General features: G+C 29.7%; 1 long non-coding RNA gene across 2 annotated transcripts; it reads left to right on the top strand.

The window, feature by feature from the left end:
* The first annotated feature begins 682 nt into the window (after nucleotides 1-682).
* LOC147816357 (uncharacterized) lies at nucleotides 683-4,337 on the top strand. Of its 2 annotated transcripts, XR_015433046.1 has the most exons (3): nucleotides 683-811; nucleotides 3,273-3,422; nucleotides 4,214-4,337. It is a non-coding gene; the product is annotated as an uncharacterized LOC147816357 (long non-coding RNA). The 2 variants fall into 2 exon arrangements; XR_015433044.1 differs by lacking the exon at nucleotides 683-811 and having other exon boundaries at nucleotides 1,977-3,422.
* Nucleotides 4,338-20,438: the final 16,101 nt, after the last annotated feature.

Here is a 20,438-nt window from a genome sequence, read left to right as displayed (position 1 = left end):
GGTTGTTTTGAGGTATATTTGAGGTATATTTAAGGTTGCAGAGAAAACAGAAATAAAAATTATACCTCGTAAAGGTTGTAATTAAGGTGTACGAGGTTGATTTATATATACTTCAGCTTGTTTTGAGGTTGTTTAAAATTCACTTCAAATCATCCAGACTGATAAGGTGATTTTTAAGGTATACCAGGTTTATTTTCTTACATTTGTAACAAAAGAGGTATTTTTGAGGTGTAAAATTTTTTACCTTATTTCAACTAAAAAGAGTGAGATATTTATTGAGGTATATGAAGTCATTTTATTTATACCTAAGCTTATTTTGAGGTTGTTTTAAATTCACTTCAAATCAACCAGACTGATAAGGTGATTTTTAAGGTATATCAAGTTGATTTTCTGATACTTGTAATAAAAGAGGTATTTTTGAGGTATAAAAAAATTGACCTTATTTCAACTAACGAGAGTGAGATATTTATTGAGGTATATGAAGTCCTTTTATTTATACCTAAGCTTATTTTGAGGTTGTTTAAAATTCACTTCATGTCAACCAGACTCATGAGGCAGTTTTTAAGGTTCACCAGGTTGTATTTTTTACACTTGTAACAAAAGAGGTATTTACGAGGTATAAAAAATATAATTTTTTTCAACTAAAGAGAGTGAGGTCTTTATTGAGATGCATGAAGTCATTTTATTTATACCTAATGTTGTTTTAAGGTTGTTTAAAGTGCACTTCATATCAACTAGCTCACTTCCCAGAGTTCCGTGCTAGCCGGCAAATGGCGTGTGTGTTTGCAATCGAAAGTTTCTTTAAAATTCGGTAAGTGTGCTTGACATTTATTAATTTAGCTTTGTCACTTTTAATCAAATATGCCTCAATTTTCAAACTTAAATTTCATTATTTTTGTTTTAAAGACGCGTCCTGATCTTACATTATTTAAGTCGGAGGATATTCTTTGAGGCTATTGTTGTAGGCTTAGCAATAAGACAGATCAATCTAAATATTTCTCATCGCTGTTTAGGGTAACGTTACTGGAGAATCGTTACAGCAGGTTACGCACAGTATATTTTATTGTTTGTAATTTATTCAAATATAACTATTCTCTTTGTTTTGCTTAAATGTATATGTTTTAACGTAGCAGTATGCAAGCTGATTGAGTAAAAGGTTCATAATTTCTCTTATAAATAAATCACTGAAAATTGAAAGTTAACAGTTTTTATATATTGCAGGTAATAAAACAAATAAACAATACTATTGTAAGGAACGAAATGCATATTTGTTGCCTTCAACAAAAATCTAACATACATATTTAACTAATAAAATAAACATATGCAATAAAAATTGCAATCAGGGTAAATACATCACACAAAAATTTTAATATTTCTTCAAAAGTTGCATTTTCATAAGAATATATATTTACAAACATGAAGAAAAAAAACAATCCTGTTTTTCGAAGTAATTATTCATTTTTTTAAATTAATGTTTACTATTAACAGGTGATTCTAAGGTAGGAAACAAGTTTACCATATCAAATCAACAAATTTCATAAAAAAAATATATGAGAATTCCTAATAAAATCTGAAATTTTTTTTAATAAAAATATATGTAATATGAGATGATAAGATTCAAGTTAATTTTAGTGAACTAATTTTTTAACCCCCCTCACAAATTAATAAAGCAAACTTCATAAATTTTCATAATCTGAAAAATATTTTGTTTTTAAACTCCAGAAATGATGAGAAATTGGAAATTCTAACATTATCGCAGAGAAAGAAAAGAATTTTTTTTATTTTTAAATGTGCAGAGTAAATAAAAATATAACGCTAATAAATAAAGAATTTTGAAAATTAAATTCTAATAACATTAAATTATGTAAGGATCACAGAAAACTATAATATCAATGAAAAAAAATCAGAACCGAATAATTTCGGTAATAATAAGTGATTGATATTAACAGCGATTACATTATATATAAGCGGGGATTACTAAACTTACATATACATTGCCTCTAGAGAGAAAAAGTTATTCTAATTCTAGATTGTTCACCACATTAGCAAAATAAATTTTTCCAGTGTCATCGCACTGGATGGAAATACAAACAGAAGATATATTTGTCACAGGTATTAAGTTAAAGTTGCCAGAATTAGTTACTTGTGTAATATGGCTTAGTTCAACATTAAAATTAAGATTAAGAGAACGCATCTTTTCACCAGAAATCATTTCTTCAATAACACCATAATAATTCCAGCAACAGCATATTGAATTCTGACAAGCACAAGTTACTAAAATTTTTACGAAGAAATTAATGCGGCCTAGTTTAAGTTTACTTGTCCTTTTATACATAAGCTTGGTTTAGTTGAGTATCTTAAAAGTATTTGTATGTGTATCACCTATTAAATAATATCTGAAGTTAGTTAGCAAAAAGGCAACTATAGGTGAAGGAAAACTGGCATCCACTTAAAAAATTCTCATGCAAAATTCAAACTTTTTGTCCGTTTAGTCCACTAAGGCAACGCCCCGCTCTTCCGTGCCACAGGTCCTGGGTTCGATCCTTGGGCCGGGCAAGGTTGACTCAGCCTTTCATCCCTTCAGTGGATCGATAAATGAGTACCGAGCATGCTTGGGAACTAAACACTGGGGGTTCCGCGTTCGGCTGACCACCTAACCGGAACATCTGCTCCTGCATCCCAGAGCCCAAGGTCAAGAAAACTGAAATGGGCACAGTAGACCTTGGCCCTCTATGGGCTGTCGCGCCACTGTGTTTAGTTTTATTTTAGTTTTTAGTCCGATAAGGCAAAATCTTGAATATTATTCTAGATCAACATGATGCAGTTTAATATTTTGGAATGATTTTCAATTTATTTTTAATAAGACTCGTGAAGACTCGTAAAGAGACTAAAAGAACATGAAAACTTTTCGTATAAATAGTGTGCTCTAATAAAATAGTTTTTATCTTTAATCCACAAAGAATATTGTATAAAACAAATTTACTGAGACAGCTATTCCAAAAAAATAATTTTATTATTTCAATTAAATATTAAAATCATTTTGGTGAACCTATACTTAATCTCCTTATATTGTAGTTAAAAAAGTTTAAAAGTATTATTGACTCTGGATTTTTGTTGTCAACATTAGTAACTTATCAAAGTTATATAAATATATATTTCAATTTCCTTCAATTTCTTAAAAAAAAATCTCATCTGAAAATTTCCAAATGAAACTTGCTATGCAACTTTTATGTAACTTGATTTTACTCAACTTGAACATGCAACTTTTACAGAGCTGCTCCGTAAATGGCATCCAGAATTTCAAGGTTTGAATAAGGCTGTCAATAATACGTGCTCTGCAGCTAGGAGGAAGTGGAGACTAGTAACTGGAGAGCCTTCCCCTGGGAGTAACTCTAAATATACACCAAAAAGAAAAAAGACAAGTAAATTATTCTCCCTTGATTCAATGAAATCTTTTCACCTAAAAAATTACTGATAAAGTTTGCATGATCTTTGATTTTTGAAAACATTATTTTATAGCATTATCTTAAATTATTCTCTCAGGCAAATAAACATATAAACTTAATGTTGCTTTTATTTCGATGGGGCATGAAAAACACAAAACATTGATGTTCTACATTCTTTTATTAAAAGATGATTGATTCTTGATCACATTAAATAAAAGGTTGAAAATGACCTTTTGTTTTTAAAAACCTTACGTGATAGACAATTATTTTCGGAATCAGCAGCATTGAGAATTGGTTTTAGTACAATTTCTTTTGCGAAATTGGACTAAAAATTTAAACAAGCAGGCCAGTGTAATTGAATTTATTCAAAATTTGCTGAGAAAAAAATTTAAATATCAGCATAACAATCCATAATTAAAAATGGTCGGTTGAATTATTGGAAAATTAAGAATTTCAATAAGCGTGTTATTTCTACAGCAGTTTTTATATGCATCTTATAGAAAAATTAGCTTTTTTAAGTGATATGTTTAAACAGTCAAAATAAAGAATTGAAATATACTGGGAGGAGAGTTTTGCAGGTCATTATTATTATTCTTATTCATCTGCTGTTACTAAAGAAACCATTTATTTATTCAAAATTGAATAGAAATAATAATAAAAGGTGATTTATGCAACGAAATAAGCTTTAAAATATTATTCTAATCTTTTAAAATTTGTCATTATCAATGTAAATATGACTCTCGCTAATTCAAATTTTTTATTTATAGGTTCCAATGCTCCAAATAACGTAAGCACAGCAAACTTGCAGAAGAAGCAGAGTAATTGTCAAGAATTTTGATTTCTTGAACGAAAAATTAATTTTTTTTTGTTAATAAAAGTTTTTATTTGTAAGCTGGCTAAATTATTTAAATTTGCTGTTATTTCGCTTTTACAAAAAATTAGCGCCTTTAACATCTGTTCTATATAAATGAGTTCCCACATTTTTCTGAAACAAATGTATCCTCTTTTCACGATAGTTTAATTGAAATTATTAAAATTACAGAAACATTTGAAATGTTCTTTTAAGGTTTATGAGTCAGCATACTTAACATTATTCAACTCTACATGTTAATTCAAGATTAATAAATTTTATGAACTATTTAATTGCAAATTAGCACAAGGTTCACAAACTATAAATTAAAGGCGTTAAGTGAAAATTCCTATTTTGAATTGTGTGAGGAAGAATACATTCCAATGGGTTGTATTTCAAAATTAAAGGAAGATATATTCTTTGCATTGCATTTTACTTTTCTTCACACAATACACGGAAATCAGTCGAAAATTCTTTCGAAAGAAAGATTCATCCGTATTCCGCCTATGTGTTTAGAAAATAGTTTCTTAGCATCAGGATTAGCAGTGAAAATTAAGACAGACCGTAAAAAGTTAATAAGTAATTACCACCTAATGTGTAACATTAAAAACTCCATCAGAGTGATAAATACCTCTACAAGTGAAAAGATATATATTTTAGGTTAAAAATTAGCAGTCTAACGAGAAACATTTTAATTATATTTAATTACCAGCATTAGCATAAAAAAATATAACCTGAAGGGAAAAATGGCGTATATTAGTTTGATTAAAAAAATTTCCTTTACAAGCATAAAAACCTATATTTGAGGTGAAAAATAATACACCTTACGTTAGTAAAAAATCACCTTTCCAACTATCAAAAATTACACCTGAGGTAGATTTGAAATAACCTGAAGAGTAAAATGACATGCCTCTCGTTGAAAAATATATACCTCTACAAGCATAAAATTAGATACCTGAGGTTGAAAAATAATTACCTGAAGTCGAACAACATACACCTGAGGTTGATTTATAATAACCTGAAGTGTAAAATGACACACCTTAGGTTGTTGAATAAATACTTCCACAAGTGTAAAAAAATATATTTCAAGCTGATAAGTAATAACCTAAGGTCGAACAAAATACACCTGAGGTTGATTTGAAATAACCTGAAGTGTAAAATGACACACCATAGGATGAAAAATATATACCTCTACAAGCATAAAATTAGATACCTGAGGTTGAAAAATAATTACCTGAAGTGGAACAAAATACACCTGAGGCTGATTTATAATAACCTGAAGTGTAAAATGACACACTTTAGGTTGTTGAATAAATACTTCCACAAGTGTAAATAAATATACTTCAAGCTGATAATTAATAACCTAAGGTTGAAAATGAAACACTTTAAAGTAGTAAATATCTACCTCTCCCCAGATGTAAAATTTAACACCTCAAGTTGAAACATATATACCTCTGGAGGTATATATTAAGGTATATTTGAGGTTGGTTTTGTGGTATTCATTTGCACCCTTTTCAACCTCAACGACGTCTTTAAATAACAACCTCCTTTATACCTTTAAAATATACCTTGTTTATACCTCATTTATACCTCGATTTTTTCATAAGGGCTTATATTAATTATTTGTTTATGTATTTCATTGTAACCGTGATATATTTTAATCTTGTGTACCTGGCAACTTCGATGCAAAATTAGTTTGTTAATGTTCCACGTGGCTTTGTGGTTGTCTTTGCGTTAAGTCCCTGTGCAAATGTATAGTGAAAGAATTGAATCTTTGAGAAAGAACTTTGCAAAAGAATTTTGAATGTGTTATTTAAGAAAATTGATACTTGATGGGCTTGGCTTACACGATATCGAAGAGAAAATAACAGTTGCTAACGTAAACAAATGCCTCGTTTCAACAACCAATCAGGATCGAGATACCCACATTACGCCACTTGCATGCATCCCATTAGCTCAAAATTTGGTAAATGCAAGAAGTAATAAATTGTTTTCATAAATGTTGTTTAGCTTATAGAATAGAATTTAGTTCATGAGGACTGTAATAAATTTTGATTATTTTATGGAGCAACAAAACATTGATTCGAACAAAAAAATTTCTAATTTGAAGCAATTATTTAGATACCCTTACCTTTAACTGGTTCTTAAATTTCGCCTTAAGAAAACAGTTTTTTTTCCTGAACCCACATAGAATGGTTTATGAAGTAAGTCCCAGCAAAATAGTAAAAGTGTATGAACGTGGCTGGGAATAATATACACGGAGAGTATTTTATTGTCTCTGCACCTATTTTCTGTGCTGAACACTAAATGCCCATTGCTGCCAAACCTTGAGTTAAAGAGGGAGTTTTTTTTTTTTCATTTTTATAATAGTAACGAAACGTGCTCGTTAATATTTTTTTATCTTTGTTTAATAAAGCTGATTTAAATTGATTTTGATAATTACAAGCGAAACTATAGTACGTCCATTTCTACGCATAATGTGTCATTTATTTACGTTATTTTTAGCTTTAGTAGGGAGATTTCGCAAATTTACATTAGCTTCCATATGCTCCCTTACGTAAGGTTTTAAAAAATTGTGCATGCCACTTCTATTGGCATACGTTAGTTCTAGTGAAATACGCTACGCATGCGCCCGTGAAAAAAAAATAAGAGATTTTTCAAAAATCCGTACGTTAAAAACGCTAACGTAGTGGGATATCCTTTCAAATTTGACCAGAAAACAAAAATAAATATTTACAATTGACGTAGACGATCTCTACAAAGCTGTGGCTTTACTCTACGTAAAACTGTGATTTTATGATCAGAAAAAATTTGTCAGTTTTTGATGAATTCATCTATAAAGAATGAAGCTTATTTTTTAGATTTGTGGTCGAAGAATGAAGAAATTTGGTTTACGCATGAGATCCATAACTGACCATAACTTACAGTAGTTTGGTTTCAACTACACACTTAAGTTTAGTAATATCGCCCAATTCATTTCATCGATAGATTCCTTCAAATTCGCATTCCATGTTCATGATTCTAGTTTGAAGGTAGGCTTAAACATAAAGCGACATATAGTACATATAAACAGCGTGCTTGTAGCTTCGTCTTAGTAGCGTCAATTACGTCAACATGACGTAAAGATACGTAGCATCTAAAATTAACGAGAGCTTACTGAAGCTAACTTAAAAGAGCGGAATCTCCCTAATATTTAAAGCTTATATTATCTAAATTCTTTAAAAGTATTAAGTGTTTGCTCGATTAATCGATTTCTTTTGACAAACATAATCGATTGTTATATCGACCACTACAAAGAAATTTTATCTAAGATTGTTGAAAAGGACAATCATGTGCATCGTAGTCTAAACAATGTTTGAAAGTTAAGTATGCCTGGAAAGACCATTAGACAGTGCCAACCTTCATCTATCAAAAGTTACCCCTAGATTGCAAGTTAACATGACTTATATACTAGTGAATTGATGTTTAATAATCGCAGTGGTATTTACGCTACAATACTCCCCCACCAGAATTTTTTCAGGGATAGAGGGATAGAATTCGATGAACGGATACCACTGGTTGCTGTATTTGTGAAAGACCGGGAGAGCTGGATTAAGGTCACCGGGTTTCTGTGAAAGCTAAATTAAGTTCATGGTTGTGAAGACTCTCCTCTGTTGCTATTAGCAGTCGAGTGTGTGCAGAAACCCGTTGCGTGTAAATGAGACTGAGAAGCAACAGCGTGAGGAGGACGATGACGTAGTCACAAGTAGCAAGACAACTTTTCAATCTGGATGATACATCGAAATAGTCGTGATCATATCACGTCCGCAAGTCACCAATGTGGGAAAAGACCGTTAAATATTGACAACCCGCATCTATCAAAAGGTACCTCTAGATTGAATCAAGTTAGCATTCCTTATATAGTAGTGAATTGATGTTTAATAATCGTAGTGGTAGTTACTCCAGAAGTATGCCGTGAATATAAATTATAAATTTTCAGTCTTGAATTTAATCTTTTGCTAACCAGATTAGCAGCTCATTAAGATTAATAAATAAATATAAATTGTACATGGAACAATTTTGACAGATGACACAAAAAAAATACTGTACACAGTACTTGGTATTAATATTATATTATCGGGAGAGTTTATAAATCACACTCTAATCTCAAAGAATTAGCGCATTATCAGGCCAATAAAAATATTAAAAATAATGAATAATCTAAGATGGATGCCGAAAAAAGATTATTCTTCAAATAACACTTAGCTTTAATCTTAAACTATCCGGACAATTACTTAAGTGTATTTTTATCTACAGCAAATAAAGCTTCTTAAATGTTTCAAAAGCTGATCAATTAGCAAAAAATTATTTACCGACATTGAATCTCATTACCACACTATCAATTTTTACAGATTTTTCTGGCTTAGTCGTTTTGGATATCTCATTAAATCTATTTTTCTCAATGCGGAAAAACACCTAAAATAACGAGGAAAATTCAAGTATCCAGAAATTTTCTTTCCAGTTGCTTGGTAACCATAAGCTCCTTAATTTAATAAGAGAAAATCGCTTTAATTAAAATAATTAAAGGATGGTATTCGATAGTTTTTGTTCATTTTGATGCATTTCGAAATGTCAAGAGTACCTTTGACATTATACCTTTGACAAATACCTTTGACATTTTAATTTTGTCCTCGTATTCTATAATTATAGGCTGCTTTAATTACAGATTCTAAAAGTTTACTTCGAAAATATTTAAAAGTTAATAAGAATATATTTCATCTTGCTCAGTTGATTTAAATCATATTATTTAGAATTCGAAAAAGAATTGATGAATAAATTTTTGGGAAAAGTTTTAGCGATATTTAAAAACTTTTTTGTCAATTTGATGTAAATTACATTTATTAAAATGTTGAAAAAGAAAGAAATCATGAACATAGAATGATTATAGTCTGTTTTGGGATAAAAAAAATCAATTACACTTCTCATTTTTATAATAATGTATCATTAACTCACACATTTTTAAATGATTTCCAACTTATATAATTTTAACGAAAATTAATATTTTAAATCAGCTGAACATTTAGTGAAAACAAGTTTTCAATATTTGATTGTTTTTATATTTTGCCTTCGACCTTTGAAGTGCTTTTACTTTCATCAACTGCTTAAATATTTGATTTATAGGAAAATATTCGACATTATTATGATATGCAATCTGCTTGACAAATCAAGTACATTTCTATCTATTACTTGAAACGTGAAATTCCGATCATTGATTTATAAACAAAACAGCTCTTAAATATTTACGTTTAATTTAGTCAATTTGGAACAAATTAGTTTTCTTTAAATACCTATGTATACAAATTATGGATTTTTTTAAAAAAATTTAAAAAAAACATAAAGCTATTCGATTTCTTTTTTTTTTTTTTTGCCGCTGTAACACTTTAACTGTGTTTAGTGCCATCAATCTAGTAACCCTCTGCTAATGCTATTTTAAAGAGAAATCTTTACATTTTTGTCACAAATGTTTAAAGGAAACGACGAACCATTTTTGATTATGCTTTTCCTTTACTATTACAATTTAAATATTTGCAAGGTATTGAATGTTTTTCTATTTGTTTAAAAATTATAAACTATGTTACAAAAAATCATTGGGTTAAAAAAATCGATAATTAAATTATTTAACCACTTTTACAGGGTATTACTCAACAGTAGTATTTTTTTTTTTTTAAAATAAGTAGACCTTAGAAAAAAGTTCTGACAAGATGTATACAGTTCGAATTTTCATTTTAAAATTATGGTGAAATAACCGGCAACAGTCTGGCTACCCAATTAACAGTTAAGTTTGTGGTGAAGAATATTTTTTACCTTTTCGGTTTTGAAACCGCTTACAACTAGTATGGTTAAAAACCAAGCTTTTTTTGCCGAATATCTAAATGATCATTCCGTCAATATTACATAAAATGTGTATTGATTTTACCAATTTCCCAAACATTTACGTTTATTTTATGTATACATGGGATATGTCACCTATGTCTGCAAAGTTTTCTTATTTCCAATGAGCTGCACAATCGGTCTTGCCGATGAGCAGACGTAGTGCGTTCTCCAGAGGTGGTATCCACTCTTTCAGGACCACCACAATGGGTGAGATACCGTTGGTCATGTTATTTTGACTCTATCTCACCGAGACTCTATTTGGATGCTTAAGTGCACTAGGAATTTAATTTTGCCGGAAATGACAAGAGCCAATAAGGCACTCCAGGGATCTTTTACATGCCGCATAATCATACGACATGGCCGCTGAGGATTTACTGCATCCCGAAAATCCGTTGTCTGGGCCGGGGATCGAACTCGCAGACTTGGGCTCAGAAAGCCGACGACAAACCAACTGCGCCACCCAATGTCTGCAAAGTATTATTCCCGAAAATAATTTGCTTAAAAACTGATCAATTTCAAGATTTTTTTTTACAGTAATAGTTTAGAGAATATGATTTTGGATCTAAAATAATTTTAAGACAAAAATATTATAACTTAATAAAGATTTATATTTGACGTCAGCTTCAGATCGATAGGTACCTACTTGTTGAAATAAAAATGGCGGTTGCCAATGTTGCCGATCATTTTGCTACTATTTTGCCCACGTTTGCTATGATCTATATACGACTATAAGAAGATGATCAATAAAGATTGTTGGGAATAGTCAATGAGATGATGACCAATAAAGATGGCCGCCAGTGGTCATTATAGACGTCTAGTGCAAATGCAGCTGATCATTTGGCCGGTAGTGACGACTTTACGGAGCCTTAACTTCTATGACAATCTCGCAAATAGCGAACTTTTTCTCGAATACTTTACTTTTTCTGTATACCTAACTTACTATTGACAAAATTATTTACAGTATAGAATGCAGAAAGATTATGTTTAACAAAAAAAGTATTTTTTAAATAATATTATATTATTACAACAGACATAAGGACAATTATGGTGATCCATTTATCCCTTTAAATACTGTGCAATGCTGTCGATCTAATGAATGAATGTTTTGTAACTTATAGCTTTGAGCTTAAACTTGATATATTTTAAATAAGAAGCAATTCTACTAAGACCTTATATTTGTCACAATATAATAAAGCTTAATAGTAAATTCCCTAAAGATCAAGATCTGATTCAGCGTTGTTATTATTCAGTAACAAGCCTATGATTATTATAATTTATTATCATAATAGTTTGCACATGCATTTGCATCACAATAGAATACATTCTGCTTGGCAATTTCAGAGAACAAGTATTTCTAATTTGCACAAACGAGTCCTTTCTACGCAAAGAGAATAAACCCACGCCATATTGTCTATGTAATGATGCAAGTAGAACTCTAATTTTTTGAATCCGGGACCAGTTATTAATATTTTAACGAAAGATACATCTTTTCACCAAAAGAGTTTAGAGCAGTTAATGATGAATCGACACAAATGCATCACGAAAATCCTGTTTAATGACAAATTTAACTATCAATCTTTGATTAGGAAATTTTATTACGCACATCCAGTTATTAAAATTATTTCTTTTTCATAGCATACATGATTATGTTTCGTTAACGTTACTAATATACAGTAATGAAACTGGAGATGTAACTTATTGCAACCTTGGCAACCATGCATCCACAAAATTTGGAGACGTCTTAGGAGAACCATACTACACGTTCAGTACTAATGTCAACTCGGTAAATGAAGCTATCCAAAGTCATTTTTCTCATTAAATCCGTCTTGCCACAGAAATTAGTGACAGTTCTATAAATCAGTGACATTAATATGAATCAATGACGTGCTATAAGATTTTGCTTTAAGATTTGGTCAATTAAAATTTCCACTAAACTCAAACAGACACATGCAGGTAGCGTCTTGTCAATCCCATGCCGGTGGTTTGAAGTACTTTCAGATGGACTGTATCATTTAACTGAAGAACACTAAAAAAGAAATGCAAGAACCAATGGAAATGTTGACAGATTTCATGATCTTGAGTTTTCCAACCGTCGATTACGAATTTGTATCCCATCATGCATGTGAGACCAATCATGCATCTGAGAATTATGCATGTGAGACCAATATCCAATATCCAGTCAGAAAATTGTACTAACTTTCCTTAATTCATTATTTTCCTTAGTATTTCCCGCCTTTTTGTATTCGTTATAAATCATCCTATGCCATGTCAAGTGCAAGTACAGGAATGCGAATATGGGATTTCCTGATTAGTAAGAAAGATGCCATGGCCTTTCTATAAAAATAGATTTTTTTACCAGACAGTCGAGAACTTGTCACCCAATGAAGCTTTATTTTGGAAAATAGGCTTTTTGGAAATGCAATGTCGCAAGTTGTAATCCACATATCAGAGTAAAAATCGGAAATTGAGTTCCTTTTCTCACTTTCCTTAATTCATTATTTTCCTTAGAATTACTTTCCTTACTTTTTTTTAATTCAATCGCTTACTATTATTGTTATTAATATTTACATTCGTATTATTATTTATTAGAGTTAGCTAGCCGGAATAATAGGCAGAAAAATAGAAAAGATTCTTATATTTTTTCTTAATTCTTAACTTCATTATGAGGAATATTCATTAATATCTGTGCAATATATGCTTCACTGCTATTTCAAAGATTTAGATTCAAAATTGCATGATCAAGCCATTACTGCATAAAGTGAACAAAGCCATTAAACATATCGTCTTTGTAATGACGCGAATAAAGCTCTAATATCTTGAATACATTACCTCGAACTCTCTATTATTAATGGCTCATCAAGCAATATCTCTCTTCTTTCAAAAGAATCTAGTGAGGACATTAAACTGACAAAGGTACATCATAATCAATCTATTTAATAACAGAATTGTCAGTTCTTTCAGACAGGGGTAAAAATAACTGCATTCTTAAGTATGTTGTTTTTCTTTTTAAGAAAATAATTGTTTGTTGGTTGAAAACATTATGCTTGAATGCCACATAGAAAAAAAAAATTGAAAGTCAACATCAAATCCTAGATTGAATTTTTATTGCTTCTTCTTTAGTGATATATATAAAAATTTTATGTATTATTTTTTTTTAATTATTTCATAAAATATAAAAATTTTGTTATATCCAATCAAAGTATGAAATTGATTTAAACAAATTTTAAGATAAATACTTTAAAATTATAAGTCAAAATAGAAGAGCGCTAAGAGCAGCTAAAACCAAATTTCTCTTATGTAAACAATTTAAATAAAAAGTTAGGAACCAAAAACAGGCAAAACGAAATTTTAAAAATAAGCATGTTAGTGAAAGAAGCACTTCATCAGGGGACACACTATAGTCAGTGATTCTTTTCAAAAGAAATTTTAAACAAATATTTGAATTTTTGAGGTATTGCATTTTTTTATTTAGTTTTTCGATCATGGAGTCTCGGGGCACAGTCAGTTTTTGGTTTAACCACTGACTTAAGAAAGGACCCAGTGTGTTAGTAGACAGCGTGACGTCTGAGGAAGTGTTTTAATGTTTTTGGTTTCTGACTATCTATTTAAATAGCTTTGATATTTAACAGTGTAATATTTTATAATGCTATTTGTTTATAATAATATTTTTTTTATCCATATTACATTACTGTTACGTCAATAATCATAGAGATTGTAATCATAGAGATCAATAATCATAGATATTAAATTATACTTGCATAATACACAGTTAAAAATTTCTCGGTTAAAATGGTTAAATAGCAATTTATTTCATTGTTATTTCTCCATATTCTACCAAAAGCAATAAAATAACCATTAAAAAAATAGTATTCAAACTGTTAAGTGTAAGAAAAAATGTTTATGGTTGGTTGGTTCTAATGCCACTTGCCACACGGGTAAGTCTGCTTGGTGAAACCGAGCAAATTTAAGGCAGAGTGGGCATTTCTTGATTTTCAGTGGCGCCATTTATGGCCAAGAATTCGACTTCTGCTACACCATACGTCGCACCCGTTTATAGGGCGGACCCATTCATACATCCATTCATTCATCCACAGATCGTAATTTTGACCTGAATCAGAGAACGATCGATCTACAATCCAGTACCCCCAGAGGTTTTGATTTGTTATGGAAACTTGGAGGACTTTTGTGACTCGATAAATTTAACGTGCATCAGTCACTTTACTACATGGGGAGTTTTCGACCGGCGGGGTTCGAACCCACGAACTCTCGGACATGGGCCCAGCGCCCTACCATAGAGTTGATATAGTAGGTAGAGGAACCAAGTCCGCTTTATTCCTTCCGAAAAGACACGCCACAGATAGCAAGCAAAGAGTTACAATCACGTGATGGAAAGAGTGCAATACTTGGCGCAGTATCACAAATGTTGGCGCACTAAGTTTTTAAACAGCTTTATTTCGATATTACCGATGCGCAAATAATCGGAGCATTTGAAAGAGAGAAAAAAAATATTTTCGTTAATCATATTTCTTTAATATTATTAAATGGGTTTTTAAAACATGAGGAGTTTTTTTTCTCTTAACAAATAATTTTTAATTAAAGTACTGCCTTTATTTAAAAAAATTCAGTAGTTCTCGTCTGTACCCTTAACACTATTCCTTAAAATTTATTCATTATATAAAAATAAAAAACGATATTCTGCATCACTTATATTTATTACTATATTCAGAAAATTTTTTTTAAATGTTTTTATTGCAAAGACCTATTTAAAAAAAATTACTAATATATATTGTAATAACTATTGTTATTTTTTTAAAAAAAAATAATAACTTCGATACAAAAATCAGGATTTTTTTTAAATCTACCAGGGCTTAAAATGTGAATTTGAAAATGTTGCCCTTCTTTTTTAATGAAACACAAGTTCGTTTAAAAAATTAATTTAATCTTTACGTTTTAAAAGTTTTATCACTGTTAGATAAAATAAATTGTAAAATTAAACAGATTGTCTGAAAAAAGTTCGATGCTTAGAAATAACGTTAATGTTGCAACACTTTTATCATTTTTATTTATGCTCACCAAGAGACTGCTCGAGAGGTAATATCAAATTTCGGGAAAAATAGCTTCGGGGAAAATAAAACCCGTTTTTAGTAGAACAGATTAGTTAGAAAACATATTTTTGATTAAATTTAATTACGTTTAGAATTTTATTTATATATTGAATACATTAAATTATTTATACAATAAAGATTATTTACATTATTAATTTAGAATTTTGACTTCTTTTTTTCCTGACACTTAAAATAGATATTTTCAAAAATAAACTGCTGTTGCATTTTAACTTAATACTCAACAATTTGTCTAAATATGAAATAAAATATTTATTCTAATATAAAAGTTTTCAGCTCCGAATAGAGAAAAATATAAGATTAAAAGCATTAAACTAATCAAAGAAAATAATAAAAGAGTTTAATTAGAAATTTTACTTTGTATTTCATGTACAATCTAATTCCATAAATTACTAGGAAGTTTAAATTGTACACACAAAGAGACTAGTAGAAAAGCTTTCGAAATTTAAACAAAAAATACTTAAATAAAAGAGAAAGCAATTAGAATTTTTACTTTGTACTAAATGTAGATTGAAACTAATGACGAACTTATAATTAAAATATCTTACTTTTATTTGTGATAGAAATTGCAATTTATGCAACTTTTTATGAGGTAAATTTATGCAACTATTATAGGTCAATGTATATTTAATAATTTTTATACAGAAAACCAGTATCTTAAAAAGTAGCAGTTAAAAATATTTTACTTTACAAATAAAAGAACCATAATCATCTTATGGACATTAAGAAAATTACAATGCCCATCCATAAAAAATGTAATTTTCTTTAAAATAGTAAGTGCATTTAAAACTATATCTTTTAGCCAGCTGTAAATTAAATATATACAATCTAGATAAAGGTAAAAACAGTTGAAATTTTACAAGAAAGGTTCACGATGCTAAATCTTTGCACCACAGCCAGCTGTTAGCCTTGGCCGTCTGAGCAGTTTATTCCATACCAATGCATAACATGCGTTAATTTACTGCACTAATTTACTCCTATACAACTTATCCACTTCTATGTTATGTTTTCTAAATTTGTTGCACTAAATCAAACTAATTCTACGCTTTAATATACTAGTAAAATAAAGTATTTCCAATAAAGCAACTATTTTTAAATAAAAAGAAGATAAACAAGTACTTAATGATTATATTAAATATACCTTAATTTATTTTCTAAATAGTACATAATTTGTATTCATTTTATGTATAGTAACAGAATTATATAATTTTATTAAAAATTAACACTAAAACTACTATACACTATTTTATATTTAAATACTAAAAATATTTCATAGAATTTAATTATTCATCAAACATATAAGAATATACAAATAATTTGGTTTTTAAGCATTCCTATGTAATTTAAAAAACACAACTTCTTATGTACCATATTTTTTATTTAAATATATATATTTAAAGGAAACATTTTAGAACAAGATAAATATTGGGTTTTAGTAATCAAGAGGTAAAGATATACAAAATCTTCAGAATATACAGAAATGATATCGACATTTAAAGAGAACTAAAACAAAACCGAAAGTTTACTCAACTGTTCCTTGGCGCTAAAGTATCTCGCCAAGGAAGCCAACAAAGCTTTGCAGCTAAAAATAGAATATATATTGAAATATACTTAAACATTATAAGTTTAAAGTTTAAGAAACAATAAAAACTTATGTTAAATGCAAAAAAAGTGAGCAAAAACGAGCGTAATTGATTATTAAAGCAAATAAAACATGATTATCAGAGCATGACTGAGTATCGGAAAAATTTTAAAATCAATTTTAAAATAGAAAAAGTGAAAAAAAATGTCGCCCTTTCTTGTAAAAAGTTATCGGACAGTCCCTAGAAAACTTCTCCGTGCAGCAAAATGCTCAGGACTTTTGTACCATTCTTATTTCTGAATTAAAAAGACAGACAGTTAATTGCATCAGACGATCGCAATGCTAAACGAATGGACGGGAATCGAAGCGGTCTCAGTGAACGGCAAGTTTGGGCTACAGTCACGTGACTTTATCTTGTCCACGGGTCGGGGGTTATTCTACTCTCTCTACCCAGTATTTCAACTCTATGCGCCCTACCGACCAGGCTATCCCGGCCTAAAAATGTTAATGATTTATTGACAAAACCTAATACGGTTAAACGACTAGAACTCTATCCGTGCCAACTAGTTCCACCTTAGGAAGCCATATTGCACCGCAGCATGATCAATCGCATAACCCAATAAACAGGGGTTCGAATCCCAGAGTTGAAACCATAATATTCCCTCCATTACTTTCAACATACGAGGAGTTTCTAGTGTCCTGCACTCCCCAATTTGTGACCCTGTGCTATTAGAATACAATACTCTCATTCACGCATAGATGGCAGCACCATAAAGATTCTCAACACAAAAATTTCTAGCATTTTCCATCTCTTACGATAGGTGAAGGAACCGGAAAAACTACATTCTATGGTTCATTTGATAAAACACAACTTAACCGCAACCTAACTCCAATGCAGATTACCTGACGAAAAGCATAGCTCAAATGTCCAATTAAATTTCCTTTTTGAGGTTTAGAAACTATGCTAGTTGTTAATGGTTTGTTTGGCTAGTTGTAAATGGACTATTTTGTTTTATAAAATTACATGCTTTAAAATTATGTAAATTGTAATAAAATCTTTTAGATTCTCTTAAAAAGTTCTCGAGATATTGCGAAATAAGAAAGACGTAAATTTAACAAAAGGGTCCCAACTTTTGACCGTTCTACTACTCCCTTAACTATTAGAGCCATATTTCTTTAATTGCGGCTTCCCTCCCTATTTTGAGGGTCAAGAGGGTTAATAATTACGTATTGAAGTTTATCCAATTAACATATTTAAAGTCAGGCTATCAAACCATGAAGATTGTGTCTTAATACATAAAAATCCGTTCTCTGGATCAAAAGTTATTTAGGCGGGTATTAACTTTTTTGCGTACTGTACACACATTGCATTATTATTATATAGATGCTAAGATACTATATACGATACTCTATCGCTCTATAAGTACGACAATGATATTATAAACTTAATATGCATGTCATTTTACTATGAACAATATTTCCTAAACTAAAAGATATTTCGTATAAAAAAAATTATAAAATTATTTTCAGAAAGTAATTTATTTTTAGAAAATAGCTCTCATATTTAACAGTACATTTAATATTCCGGAATTACTTGTACACAAATTGCACTATTACTCCGGATATTGTTATACAGATACAAGAGATTTACATATGTTTATTTACTTTGATACAAAAAATTAGATCAACACGTTAAAATATTCCGGATCAAATTGCATAATAAAGTACCAACAATTTGGGTACATCATCCGTGAAATCCATTTTTAATGTAAAATATTCCACCTTAAATTTTACAAGAATATTTATTTAATTAGAGTAATTCAGTGATTTTATGGTAATTATTATTGTACCTTTTACCATAATATGATCCGGAATTTTTTACAAAGTATTAAAATCTGATGTATTCTGTATAATAAGGAAAACACTGTTTGCGGAATATTTGTCAACTAGATTTTCTAAACTACAAAATGGTTTCATTTTCGAAATTCAAACTTCTTTAGGCATGCAATTCCATATTTAAACACATCTTAATTAAACTTTACCGTTAATCATATGTACATGGAAAAACAATTCTGATAAATTTACCATGCTGAATGGTAATGATCTTTCTAGTTTGGAAAAAAAAATAATTCTGCTATGTTTAACCAAAATGTAAGTTGGAAACCAGTAATTTGTTAATTTTTCCGTTAATTGTTCCGTAATTTGTTAAAGGTTAACCGAGATTTTGTTTTTCAAAATTATACTTCTGACTACCACACATTTAGTAATAAATACAAAACTAAAAAGTAAATTTCGCATGATATATGGTTTTTATGTCATGCTTTAAGGTATCATGATAAGATTTCCAAATTTTGTCAGATTTCATAAAATCATATTTTATTCTCAATTTTTAACAAAATCAATAACCAAATGCTTCGGTAAAATTTACCGAACTTTTTTGGTGTTCCCAAAGAGAAACACGGTAAGTTTTACCTCATTCTGGTAGTTTCAAACGCATTTTTATTCTCTGTGTATAATAGATATTTTTAAAATTGTACGAAATTAAAATATTGACGATGCTTTTAATCCTAACAATGCAATTTCATGTATCTACAAAATCTTTATTTCTGCAATTTGAAAGAGTTTTTCTTCAAAAATCATTGAAAACTACTGGATAACGATGTGATATGCAATATTCTTTGCACAAAGGAAAATTACTAATTATCTCAGAGATTTAAAGTATTTCACTAATAATTAAAGGATGCCTTTTCAGGAATGTAATTTAAGCTCGTTAGTAAATTTCGTCAAAGGGAAAAAATTAGAACATGAAAGTCATAAACATTCTTGGGAAGCAAATTGTATGCACTTTATTCGTTTAGTTATACCCTTGTCTAAGCTTTGTCTAAAGTAATATCATTAACTTAGGAAAGTGTTATTTTAAGTCAGTAAAACTTTATTTTTATTAGGAACCCTTTATTTTTATGATTTTAACCTTATACTTTAACCCTAGTCTAAGTTTGGAGCATTTTCAATGACATTGGATAAGAGTAGAGTTTTTTTTTCTAATTTTTAAGTTTAATCTTTTTGTCTTAGCCTTCAAACCGCAAATATCAAATTTTCCGATAAAGAAAAGTCTTAAATAAAAGCAATCTTTTACAGCTAAAGGTGCTATTTTTTTCTAAAAACAAATAAAATTTGGTGGTGTATTCAAGTTAAGTATTGCATTTTCGGTAATTTTTAACTTAAAAATAACTTTTAAGTAGACATATAAGTTATAAACGTTTTTTAAAACTCTATCTGCATAAAAATGTCAAACCGATTAGTGAGTGATACTTTGAGTATTTTCCCATTTTATTTTATTTTATTTTATATCCGGTGTTTGATAGCTGACCCAAATCTAAGTATACGACTATCAATGTTCAACTCCTGATCCTTGTAATTTTGAACCCAGCCCAGAAGACACGGAAACTCGCGGATCAAGCACTGGGCAAGCTAGCCTTCAAGGAAGAGATTTTTATGGAATTAACCCACATTTGCGCTACGCG

This window comes from Parasteatoda tepidariorum, chromosome 1 (genome assembly GCF_982258835.1).
Source record: "Parasteatoda tepidariorum strain Cologne lab strain chromosome 1, Ptep-v5.0, whole genome shotgun sequence".
Lineage (NCBI taxonomy): Eukaryota > Metazoa > Arthropoda > Arachnida > Araneae > Theridiidae > Parasteatoda > Parasteatoda tepidariorum.
Note: the sequence above shows the minus strand (reverse complement) of the source record. Positions and strands in the feature narration are given on the sequence as shown.